Source organism: Chroicocephalus ridibundus, chromosome 9 (assembly GCF_963924245.1).
Source record: "Chroicocephalus ridibundus chromosome 9, bChrRid1.1, whole genome shotgun sequence".
Lineage (NCBI taxonomy): Eukaryota > Metazoa > Chordata > Aves > Charadriiformes > Laridae > Chroicocephalus > Chroicocephalus ridibundus.
Genome location: NC_086292.1, coordinates 16,400,693 through 16,413,605, shown reverse-complemented (window position 1 = coordinate 16,413,605; position 12,913 = coordinate 16,400,693). Strand labels below are relative to the sequence as shown.

Sequence of the window (12,913 nt, the reverse complement as noted above, 5' to 3'; positions counted from 1 at the left end):
ACCAATTCCCTTCAGTGAGAATAAGTCACATAAATTCAATACACATTCTTAGTTCAGTTATGTAATGTTATTCTGAACACTATTTTAAAGTCAAGTTGTTTCAGTACACCATCCTAAGGATTCTTTTTTTAATTCTTTTATGTTTCTTTTTATTTTTTTTTACATGGATAGCATAAAGAAATATTTATTTAATGGTATACCTTTTGATTATACTTTTAAATATTATTTCCTGTCACTTTGATCACGATCTGCTTGACTTATTTAGCTGCTACAAAATTTCCAAGTACACTAGTAAGATACAGTACTCATTAATTTCAACACTTCGAAGCCAATTAACATGGAACAATCAATGCTGTACTATTATATTATATAGTCAAATGATCAGTGAAAAGACAAGACAAAAAGATTACCCAAGGTAGCATATTAAAAACAAACACAACAAAACGCACAAAAAACCCACCCAAACCCCAAACTTCTACTGAGCAGTTGTATCAGAAGCATAACTAAGGCAGAAAGGGTACCGAGGAACAAACAGAAAAGAATAAACAGTCCCAAAATCACCATGATGCTGCCTGCAGAAATTAAAGGTAATTATTGTCAGGCACTTTTGAGCTCCCTAACCAGACACAGCTGCCATAAGGACAACAGCCAAAAAACAGTGATGTATCATAAATCTATGCTGTGCCATCTGCCACACCAAAGTCACTCTACTTCAGTATTAAAAGTTTAAAGAGTAAAGCACAGTCATGATGTAGAAAGCACTACAGCCTGAAGATCCTGAGCAGTCAGGCATAAACTTGAAGCAGATATAGCCAATACTATCTCTAAGCTCAGTATTAGCAAAGTTTTTATACTCTCGTTCACTTATTCCCCAGTCAATATAATTTCTTACTTGAATTGTGATAGCAGTAAAAGCCCCAGAATCTGACTGTATGAGGCACTTTAGAAAACAATGTACTAATTCTTCAGCATTTCTGAAAGCTAATAAAATTGAGGTTAAGGCAAATGGTTTCAGCAGTAAGGGCGTGCTACTGATTGAAACGATGGAAGAAAACGTACAGCAAATCACCCACTGGCATAATCTTCAATTAAGGGTACTGCTGCGGCTAACGTTACTGAAGTTACTATTTAATTTAACTATTAATAAAACTCCTTTTCATAATTGACTCAGCTCTGGCTGGCTGTGGCAATGAGTGCTATTCTTCAACTGACAAAGAACTGAAGAACTATTTCCATCTTCTTGAATGAATCATTATCAGCAGCAAAATCTCACTTAGAGCACCCCACTTTGAAAAATGTACTTGAAAACTGCTGTAACATATACACATATCCCTCTACTTTCACCTTAAAAAAAAAAATAGAAAAAAAAAAAGGGTCACTATGAACACCGACATCCTGGATTACATACTTCAAAGCTTCCGTTTTTTTCTCTCCATTTACACTTCAGATTTTCCTTCCTTCAGTTATCTTCTGCCAGGTGTGATCAATCACTGAACACCCAGGAAATAAACTATGTACCACTTATTATCAAACACATACAACCTTTACAATACTAACAACAACAACAAAAAAGCAAGAGTCTCATCACAGTTGCAATGATTTGTTTTCAAAACTGCTAGCGGCCATGTGGACGGTGGAGCTAGTCCTGCTAACAGGAGCCCACAACCCACCAGTCGCCTTGGCTGAAAGACAGCGGCTCCTTGAAGAGCTGGTAGGGATCTTTAAGACACATCAGCGCTAACGCAGAAACATCGTAGTCATGTTCTGGGTCAGCTCTCTACATATGAATCTTGATTACAACTGCATAACAGATTGTGATGGTGTGCACTCAGGTACACCTGCATCGTGCATATGGCAAAACAACCAACTGCCATTAGTAATCTTCACTCCGTAATTTCAGTTTTGTCAGGACACTGTGTACTCTCCCCTTTGACAAGTCTGCATAGCTCTGCTGTACAACACATGAATTTAGCCCTGAAATAACCTTTCAAGGACACACAAACCAGCACACTTTACGCTCAGGTTGCACTGAAGTAAAATTATTGTATTATATTTTGAGTCACAGTTAAAATACACCTAAGCACCAAACAGCTTGCAAATTAAGGGTTTTGATCCAAATTAGAACCATGCTCAGCTTACTCAACATGGCATGCCACATCACCCTGGGGAAGACCCGCTGCTTGTGGGGCACTGGAGATGGAACAGACCTGAATGTACCGTGAGGCTTGGTTGCTTCTGTGAGGGCTGGCCCCACCGAACACGTCCTCTGCTCCTAAAGCCAAGGTACTTGTGGTACCTGAGAGGGTGTGAAGAGCAGAGAGGATTCTCCATCCCTTGTCTGCATCTATTAAAGTTAGTGGTTAATTGTTTACTCAAATATCCCCTGTGCAGACGCAGAGACTACTGAAGCTTATTCCTCTGTGAAGTCTCAGGAATTATTTCAACCAAAACCAAAGCCTTTTCACTGCATGGCCCAAAGATCACAACTCAAGGTCATTTGAAGTGTATCCCCCCCCCCCCCAAGGCCAGTTTCCCATTACAGGGCGGTGCTGAACCCACCAGCTTCCCTGAGCACCAGACAACAAGGGGACAGTGTCTCTTCCTTCAAGTAAACATCACTGATTAGCAAATACCTTCTTGGAGACATAAGAAACCAAAACTCAATTGTATTCCCACACTGAGGTACCCAGAGTGTCTTGTATACAAGTGAATCCTCCATGTTTAAGTAATGTCCAGTCATTGAAAACTGGATTTTGATGGTAAATACAAGGACTTTCAGCATTTTAAGGTGACCCTGAGTATCTGCTAATCTTGTACTCCGGCTACAGCTATTTTTTTCAGTTCCTTAATTAGGCTGTGCCCCCCCTTCATATTAGTTTGAAAGCTTTTCTGTCAAAACTGTGAACAAGTAAATTAACTAAAAGAGAACTATGAGTAATCAAATCTTGGGGTTTGCAATTAATTAAATGAAATGGTGAGTCAGTGAACTGAAGAATGGTCTTCTATTAAAACAAAACATTTCATTAAATTAACAGTCAACACTTTGCAATTAATAATATTCAAAAGTAAAAATGAAAACCAGTTTAGCCTTGCCATATTATTTCAGTCTAACAGTAAAGCATTGTGCATCCGCTTGTTTGTTATTTGCATTCAAAGCTGCTATGGGTCAAGTATGATGTGCTAAAACAGGAATAATGAAACATCTGGTAGTATGAAATGTTAATATGAGATACCATATTGCAAACAGTGAAAACAATTCTGAAACATACAATAAATTAGGCCTTGGAAGACTGAAAAGGATATGCTTTCTTTCCCATTTTCTTCAATAAGGAAATTAATAAAAATAAAGCTCAAGAAGTGAACCTCATGAGGTTCAACAAGGCCAAGTGCAGGGTCCCGCACCTGGACGAGGGGAAACCCCCAGTATCCATACAGGCTGGGGGGGGATGAAGGAATTGAGAGCAGCGCTGCCCAGAAGGACTTGGGGGTACTGGTGGCTGAAAAGCTGGCTATGAGCCAACAATATGCGCTCACAGCCCAGAAGGCCAACCACATCCTGGGCTGCATCAAAAGAAGTGTGGCCAGCAGGTCAAGGGAGGTGATACTGCCCTTCTACTCTGATCCGGTGAGACCTCACCGGGAGTACTGCATCCAGCTCTAGGGCCCCCATCATAAGAAGGACATGGACCTCTTGGAGCAAGTCCAGAGGAAGGCCACGAAGATGATTAGAGGGATGGAGAACCTCTCCTATGAGGACAGACTGAAAGAATTGAGTTTCTTCAGTCAGGCGACAAGAAGGCTCAAGGGAGACCTTACTGCAGCCTTTCAGTACTTAAAGGGGGCCTACAGGAAAGATAGGGACAAACTTTTTAGCAGGGCCTATTGTGATAGGACAAGGGGTAGTGGCTTTAAACTAAAAGAGGGAAGACTGAGACTAGATATAAGGAAGAAATTTTTTTAGAATGAGGGTGGTGAAACACTGGCACAGGTTGCCCAGAGAGGTGGTGGAGGCCCCATCCCTGGAAAAATTCAAAGTCAGGTTGGATGGGGCTGTAAGCAACCTGATCTAGTTGAAAATGTCCCTGCTCATTGCAGGGGGGTTGGACTAGGTGACCTTTAAATGTCCCTTCCAACCCAAACTATTCTATGATAAATACATATAATCTACTTCACAGTTTTCAGAACGCCTGCAAGAATTTACTAATTAATTTAAACATTCACATTAGAAAGTGGAGGCTTCTTTGTAGCCAAAATGAATCATCTTCCTTTAGAGATAAACAGGTAGGTAAAACCCAGCTATTAACACGAAGGACTGAAACCAAATTCTTGAGTAAGAACATTAAAATGGCCAAAATGTCAGAGCAGTTTGGAGACAGGTCCAAACATGTAGGGCCTATTATTGCAGATTTTTTCCATTTCTGTAAACTGGCTCAACCGTAAACAGTAGAAAGTTTTAGGTCTAGTGCATGTTCTGTTTTCAATGGCTGTTCAAAGACATCATGGCTACCATAATAATCCATCAACGCGAAACATCTGAGAGACTGTAAAGAAAGAATTTAGTGAGTAATTGCCCACGGCTGGCAGAGGATGGGATTTCAGCATAAGTGCCAGAGCGCAGAGCTTTATCATGGGCTAAGTTGTGTGAGTATCCACCCCAGGCTCTGGGAGGACACTTTGGAGCCCAGACTGAAATCCATGCTATTGCCAAGCTGAAATGTAGTCAATAGTCAAGTAATGTATTACAACAGTTGAGTTTCTTTCATCTGTTCTGATACTTTCAGCCAGTCGTTCTGTTATTACAACCATATTTTAAAAACATGTTTTTCTGTCCCATTTTGCGACAGGAAAGCACCCCATCAAAAATTGATTTTTAGAGTAGAAAATTTGAAAGTATTTATCCAGTATTTATCCTCCTACATGTTCAAAGTGAAAGAGATAATAAAGATTAATTCTCTAAACACGTTCAGCTAATGAAAGTTCAGAAAATACTGAAGATCATCCTTGGTGAAACGCTTTAGACAACAGTTAAAATTTTTGAGTGGCCTACAATTTTTAAACAGCACCACTCAAAAATCTCAAGAAAATTATACTATGGCAAAAGAACCTTATTGAGGGAGAAAAAAACCCAAACAAATATTGTGCATATTTGTCAGGAATTGTGAGAAATTAATCTTCCCCAGAGAAGCTCCAGTCAGCTTGCTTCTGCAATGAATTGTCACACAGCCTTTACCTGAGAGACCTTGTTCTTCGCCTTTGCATAGTCCCTGAATATTCCCTACATCGCTTCCACTTCTGCAGCAGATAGATAGGAACAGACCCACAGATAGGTCTCTTCATCATACAACCTTGCTTCCCCCACAGGTCAATTGATTCCCTATCACCAACCAGGCAGCTATGCTGGGGAAAAAACCAGTATGTGATAATGTAATTTAAAGACTTTGCCAAATGCTCATGGGATCAGAATTAGGGTTGCACAAATGTTTCTGAATTTCTGACGGCTTGATTTTGCAATCATAGTAATTTTTGCTTAACAGGGTGTGCTTACTCACTTTATTTTAATTCTAAAATATAATTTCATGCAAAAGTTCACATGAGTATAAACAAGATTAAAACCTTTACGCACCAAAACGTCCCTGCCACTCCATGGAATAATTCACAGAAGTAACACGTTGCCATTCTCTAATTCCACACATACCTAAGACAGTAGCAGAAATCCTGATACTTACAAATTTGGGTGTTCACTTTAAAATATGGGGAGAGTTTGCTTTCCAGATGCTTTCATCCCACGTCTGCCTCTACTCTTTAGACTTCTCACCCCAGTTATAAACTCTGTGTTTTGTATAGTCTAGTCTTATCCTCCCTGATATCCAAACATTTTTAACATGAACATCTTCCATCAAGTCTCTGTACCTGAGATATTTCATATCCTTGATCCACATGAAGTTATGATGACCAAAGACCTGTCAGATTTCTTGTCTAAGCCCAAGGGGCTCAGTTTGAAGTATATAGAAATTCTAATCCTGACTTTGTGCTTAAACCTATGTTAACATGAGCACTCATGTTCAAGCTGATACACAGCAATACCCAATTACATATTTTACAGATGACTTCATATCCAAAAAGGTAGCCTGTATCTCATGTCAAATAAAATTGCAGCATACTTTACTGGAGGGAAACCAAAAAATCAGCACTACAAAGAGCACTGAGGGTTATCTTAATTTTTCCCCCGCTTCATTCTTACAGTGTGTCTCATGAGAATTGATTAATTTTGTGACATTTTCTGCTCTTTTTTACAATCTATTCCATGACAATGATTTGTCAAGACTGTAATGTGTAATACTTTTAGTATGCTGCACTACTATGACCTTTACCTTCCTCTGTATATTTGATTGACTGACCACCCCACTTTTGATCTACAGGTTTCAGAAAGTGGAAGCATACATGAGACAGACGTGTCAGCCATTGTATTATTTTCAAAAGATCACAGTCACTTTATACAGATAATTTGTATGTTCTTCTACGCCTATCTGATGCAATTTTAGTCACATCATTGAAAATTTTCAATAGAAAATGAAAATTCTTACACTCTGTGGTGTACTCCAAGAAGTGTTTTCATATAAAAAGTGACAAATTCATGCATAGGACTCAGATTTCTGTAAGGATAAGACAAATTAAACAAATGCTCATAATCATCCAAATTCTCAAACTATCCGCTTATGCTTTCATAATGCTGTCACAGACTAAAGATTACAGTTGAGATAAGGACTCGACAAATCAAAAACTAAACCAGAAACATGTTAAATTAACTCCATGAGAGCAACATTTTAACTCCAAAGTCCTAAATATTCAGAAGTCACGGGAAAGAATACAGAGGTGGTTATCATCAGCTCCAAAAGGAAACTAGACCTTTGACACAGGACTCACAACCTGGAGAGGAGGAACACGTCAGTAACTTCAGCAATTCTTCCAGTAACAGGACAAGTAAGGATATTGGCACGCTTTGGCACCTGGCCAGTGCTGTGCACCACCATCTAGCGACAGCCCAGCTGGACAATCTCCGATTTGAGACAAATTCAAAACAACCTGGACTGCCCAACGGCCTGGAACGCTCACACACAGCCAGGGCCCTGGATGCACTGACAGGGCTTAATGGCCACCTTCCCTTGGGCTTCAATGCTCACTGAATTTGCATCTGACTGCAGAACTTAGTTGTCTATTTTAGAATACACTTGGGTTCATGGGAACCTAAAACTGTGTTATAAATACTTTTAAACCTAATAGCCCTCGTATTCACTATGGACATTCTGTAACTTCTCTGTTATCATAGAAGTCTGCCATGGTGCATGTGCTGCCATCTGAAATTAGAATTAGCAGTTGTTATTTTTTTCTCCACCTTTATTCCTTTGTTATTAAATCAATTTCTGTGGGTTTAAAGCACTTGTTCATAAGTGGTAATGATGGGGAAATTGCTGAAGTTTTTGGAGGTCCTTTCAGTTAAGTACCAAAAACTCTCAAAGCTTATCTGGAATTGGCACAAATCTCTCGAGTTTGTAAAATTAATTGGGCTGGAAGGTCTTCTGAGAATAAGGATATCTTTGTGAGTGATTTCAAGCTACTTCCTACTTGTGATTGGAAAATACCATACAAATATTTTTTTTTCTATCAGATGGCACAACTCAGCTACGTCCCAGCTGTCTCAAATCACAACTTAAAAAACGGTGTATTTCAAAGATTTTAAGTGAATACTGAGTTCCATAATTCATTGTACTACAGTATTTCAGATGAAATGTCACTATACTGTCAAAATCAGCATTGCTGAGACTAGACCATCAGCTGGGGTGGCAATTAGTGGTAGCTTAGATGGTAAAATTTAAGCCAGGCTCTTCAGCTTACACAACTTTGTAGAATCATCCCCTACGTGATATTTCTTCCGCATAAGCAATTTTTCGAGACCTCTGCCATAATAGAAACTGAATGGTACGATAACACAGGTACTATTGCTCTTAATTACTTGAGGCTGAGAAGTTTGTGGCCAGTTCATAAAACCCACAAAAATGTTATGCTTATTTGAAGCACAATAACCTAAGCAATGAAAAGAGGGAGCCCATGCATGCCTCTCAAAATGGCATTCAGTTAATGCGACATCTAAAGATGCAAGTGCAAAAGCAGCATCACTTAAGAACATAAATTCATGGAATATTCTTGAGACCTATAATCACTTTCCAATTCTGGCTGTTGAGTGAAAGTGAAATATTAGCGCTTTAACATCATTTGGAATACCACAGCTTATTCACAGAGAAAAATATTTTTGGATGGTATTAGAATAGACTAGTAAAGCAGTAATGTCTCTGTCAAGAAAGCAAAACAGTTCAGTGGAAATTCAGGAAATCAGTGACACAGGCTCCAAGCGCATCTCCAGCTTTAAGGTAGAACCTACCACATTTAACAATTACTATCAATTTGACAAAAGACGTAGAGCGTAGTGCAGAAACATAACTTAGATTTTCTTGGAATGGCTGATTCATAATTTTCCCTAATGAATTTCCCATGAATTGCTCAATGTAAAATAAAGTAACACATGGGGAGCAAGGACTAGACTCTAGGTCTCTACCTGCTAAAGTGAAGACTCTACCTACTATTACGTTATGATCTCTTTCTCTATACACTTTTGTCATAACATAACCTGTCAGGTTTTTTTTCTTTTTTAATTCAGGGAGTGGAAAAACGCATCCATCCCAAACAGTTATAACCTGATGCTTCACACAGTCATTGGGAATGTAGCTTTTGCCACAAAGTCCCCTTCATCAGTATTGATTATTTTAAGCAGGATTCTGTGCTGAGCTGGCACTAGTGCTGTGTCATGGCACATATATGCCATCTAGTTCTTCTTTCTAAGAAGAAAATGAGATACTTCAGATTAGTTTGTTTTTATTTCAGCAGGGCTTGGACAGCAATCCAATTGGCTGTACTTGGGAAAGGACAAGCTTTCGTGCAACTTTCCAGCAAATTTCTGTGAGGCAAGAACAACCACGTCAGGCAGTGAATGCTGCCCGAACACTTCCTCGGCTCAAAGCTGAGCTGCTGCTTTGGGCACCTTCTGCAAATAGGTGATGGATATGTGAATTTCTATGCAAAGGAAAAAAGAGGAGGCAGCCCATAGGCTGGAGAAACCAGATGTAACTTCTGGCTATGTTTAGACCACAGGTAAAGAAACACAAAGAGCTGTATTTTCCTCTGGGGCATAAATTAATGACTATTGATCCCACAACCAGAGTCTAAGGAACATGATTACAGAGGAGTGTGTACCTTAACTTTTCTAGGCATTTTTTTACTTCTGATTGTTCTGATATCTCTGTTTTTCAGTTACTTTCATATAGTTTGTTGAAGCTTATTCATGCACATTTACTTACCCAAATAACACAGGAGACAAATAGTTTAGTCCAAATAGGTTAATATCTTCTTTGTTTATGAAGTTATGCCAGAATAGCTATTTCCATTTTATGTTATGCAAGGTAAAGAACATTTTTCAAAGCTGAGACACTGACTAGAAGCTTATTTTCTTGTTCCAGGTGGTTAATAAAAATAACATGTAGAAGATGAACTACACCATTTTTAAAATCTTAAAGGATGTGTCTCTACTCATTGGTCAAGCTGAATTAACTTGCAGCCTCCAAGTCAAATGCAGGCTCAAGAAGGAGAGGAATAATTTAGTCACTGAGCTGAAACGCTCAGTAATCTAAAATTATGCAAATATTCTCTTTGCCCTTGCAAATCTTTACAGATAAACTCTACCAGTCTTTACTCCCGAGTTTGCATTAATGTAGCAGTTTAGTTTCTTCTAAAACTATGGCAACAAACATTTTTAGCTTAGGTTTTGTGCAACTATTTCAGTAGTCAAAATACATCCAGATCTTAAAATAGATTCTAAAACTTTCTATTTAAATTATTTAAATTTACTTTAAAAATAAAAATATATTTAATATAAATGATGTCCAAGATGCACTGAAAATTTTTTTAGCCAATTCAGAAAAATATTGCAGGTATCTATTCATCCTGCTTTTCCAGAAGTCTACATTATATAAGAAACCCCTTTAATGTTGTTATACTCTGCAGTCCTCCGCCTTTTCTCAGTATTAAAATGGTAGGTTTTGCAGCTATCTTTGTAGACCTGCAGGTTTAAGTCTACTTTAAGGCATTTTCCCACATTGATAGATTATTATATATTATTATAAACTTATCTAGGTAATATTCCAATGTGTTTTCAGTAAGCATTTAATTCCGGTTTTAAAAGTTTAATATGTGATCCATCTGTTGATTTAATAGTTTATTAAAAAGATGTTCTGTTTCTTCTACAGATATTGCTTTCAAATATTTTTTCCGTATTTATCTCCTATATCTTTTAATTGAGATTTCCGTATTAGTGGGCACTACATTGATGAGTAGGTTTAACAGAATAGTTATTATGGATTAATTAATAATTTACCAGTTCACTGTGTTAAATATAAATCTTAACAGTAATTTTATTCCTCTGTATAGCTTTAGGAACCAGTATGTATTTAAAAAAGACCTACTCACTTCACTTAAGCTGAGAAGTGAATTTGAGAAAGTTAGGCTGCCCTAACGTGTAGGAACTTACAGATGACCAAAAAACATCTTTATAATTCTATTCAGGAAACAAAGGGTATCATATCCACAATCCCATCTGTCCTTATTTCTTTCAAAAAGCCACTAAACTGCTCATACTTGAGAAGAAAATTAACCTTTTTACCGATTAATCACTAGGCGGCTTTGACTGGTGAAGAGAAAATTGTATTATAAATGAACAGCTACCTGTTATCAAATTACAAGGCGTTTTCATCAAAGGACCAAAAAATGCAGCACATTGACCAGTTAACATGTTTCCACTGACCTGGGGGGATTTTTCCAGTTAACAGCTTCTGAAGAATGTTTCCTTTTGATTCTTGTCTCTGACACAAAAATGATTGTCCTCTTTAACCACCGTTCTATCACATACATCAGAGAATCCTATTTACTCACACACTACTGGAACATTAAAACACAATAGCGTGATTGTCTCTGGAAGAAAATTTTAAAGATTGACTTTTTTTCTTTTTTGTAAAAAAGGGAGTAAGATCAAAAGCTAACTTTAATAGATGTTTGACTAAGGTCATACTCCTAGGAAATGGAACACTGAAGATGAAAGAGAACAAATAGATTCGGCTTTTGATCTCAGCCAAATGCATTTGGCATTGTTTAGCTTTTATAAAATACTTCAACATTAGGCCATATCATGACCAAAATGAATTGGTTGAAGTCCTGAGGTTTTAATCGGTCAGTAACACTTTAACATGTATCAACATTTGGAAAAACTTCTTTCTTAAGTATTTGGCTACATTTTTTTCTTACTGGAATGAAGTCAGGTCAAACTTGGCTATTGTTGCTAATGCTAGATATGTATAAACAATTTTAAAAATATATTCTCCTTATCATAGGCAAAGTTAAGAGTTATTATCTACTAGTGCTGTTAAATCAGGACCACTGGTATTCCTGGCAAGAAATTTTAGGATAAAGTGCAGAGTATTGAGAAAAGGTATTGGTATTATTCAAATAAAACAAGTAACTGGGTCCCTAGCCAAAAGCGCGTATCAGATCATTTTACCAAACCATTTCACAGTTCTAATCCTTCTAAAAAGTACTGTGACCATCCAAATCCGTAAACTAAATAGCAGTAAGGGAGGAATGGATTACAATCTACAAAATATTATTTTCAAATTCTTCAGTAATAATGGTGTTTGCTAACTGAAGACAACTTCATTAATTAAGGAAAAAGATGAGATAACATTCATTAAAGCAATATGCTTAAATTATTACTATTGTTAGAAAACAATAATTATCATTAGCCATTAAAAGTATGGCAAAACCCTATAAACCACTTAGTAGGCTACATGGTCAAAATTTACAAAGAAGTTTCATCAGCTCAGCCAGCTCCGCCCTCTGCTAAACAACAGTGATGTCAGGAAACACCCCAGCCCCAAGCTTCAAATTGCCTTTAAAGTTTTGATAAGAATTAATGATTTACACCAGAGAATATATTACAATAGAAAATATTATATTTGTGTTACACAAACATTTGGCCTTAGGAACTGTACAGAAATTATACACAAGGAAAAAACTTCCTGGTCTTACTTTAAAATTATTATATTATATTACTGTATTATAACAATGATAAAGAACTGAGAAAATCCAAAGATATAAGGTCAGGTATTTATTATCATAAAAGGAGACATATCTGACCACAAACCCTAGCAGTAACCTAGGGAAGGAAGAGGTGATTTCCCATATACTTCTCCACTCATCACAATACCTTTCTCAAGGGCCACTTAAAACAAAAAGACACCAGAAGCCTCAGCCATTTGATCTCCAACATCTAGCCACAAATTTAACCACACAAAGCAATCATTCATTCATTCCTTCTTTATAATGTTTATCTCTTAAAAAAGGCAAATATCACAGGCTTCCCCCCCCCTCATTTTTTTAAAAAAGAGCATAGTTTGTCACTCCTTTTTATAGTATTTATTACTTTATGTACCATATTTCTGCTGCTGAAGCAATACAGATGATTTGCTGAAGCAATACAGATGATTTGCTGAACCCACCTGGACACTGAAGGTCTCTGCAGACCAGAACTCAGTAAGCTTAGATCTGACTCTCACAGGTACAGAACACCTGCACCCAGCAATATTTTAGCTATGTCATTCTCAAATATTACAAATATGCACCTCTCTATGTACTATGTCTACATGCAAGACCCTGCCATCCATCACAAATAAACCTTTTATTGTTTCTCAGCACCTCAGTTACTTCTGTTTACTGTCACAGAAAGACTTACTTACACCTTCAGCCAAACTGGAAC

At 37.5% G+C, this 12,913-nt stretch overlaps 1 protein-coding gene across 3 annotated transcripts in view; it reads right to left on the bottom strand.

Annotated features, from left to right (window-relative positions):
• The window catches only part of DACH2 (dachshund family transcription factor 2), a 303,611-nt gene that overhangs the window by 99,860 nt on the left and 190,838 nt on the right, over window positions 1-12,913 (bottom strand). The gene's annotated exons all lie outside the window — the stretch shown is intronic.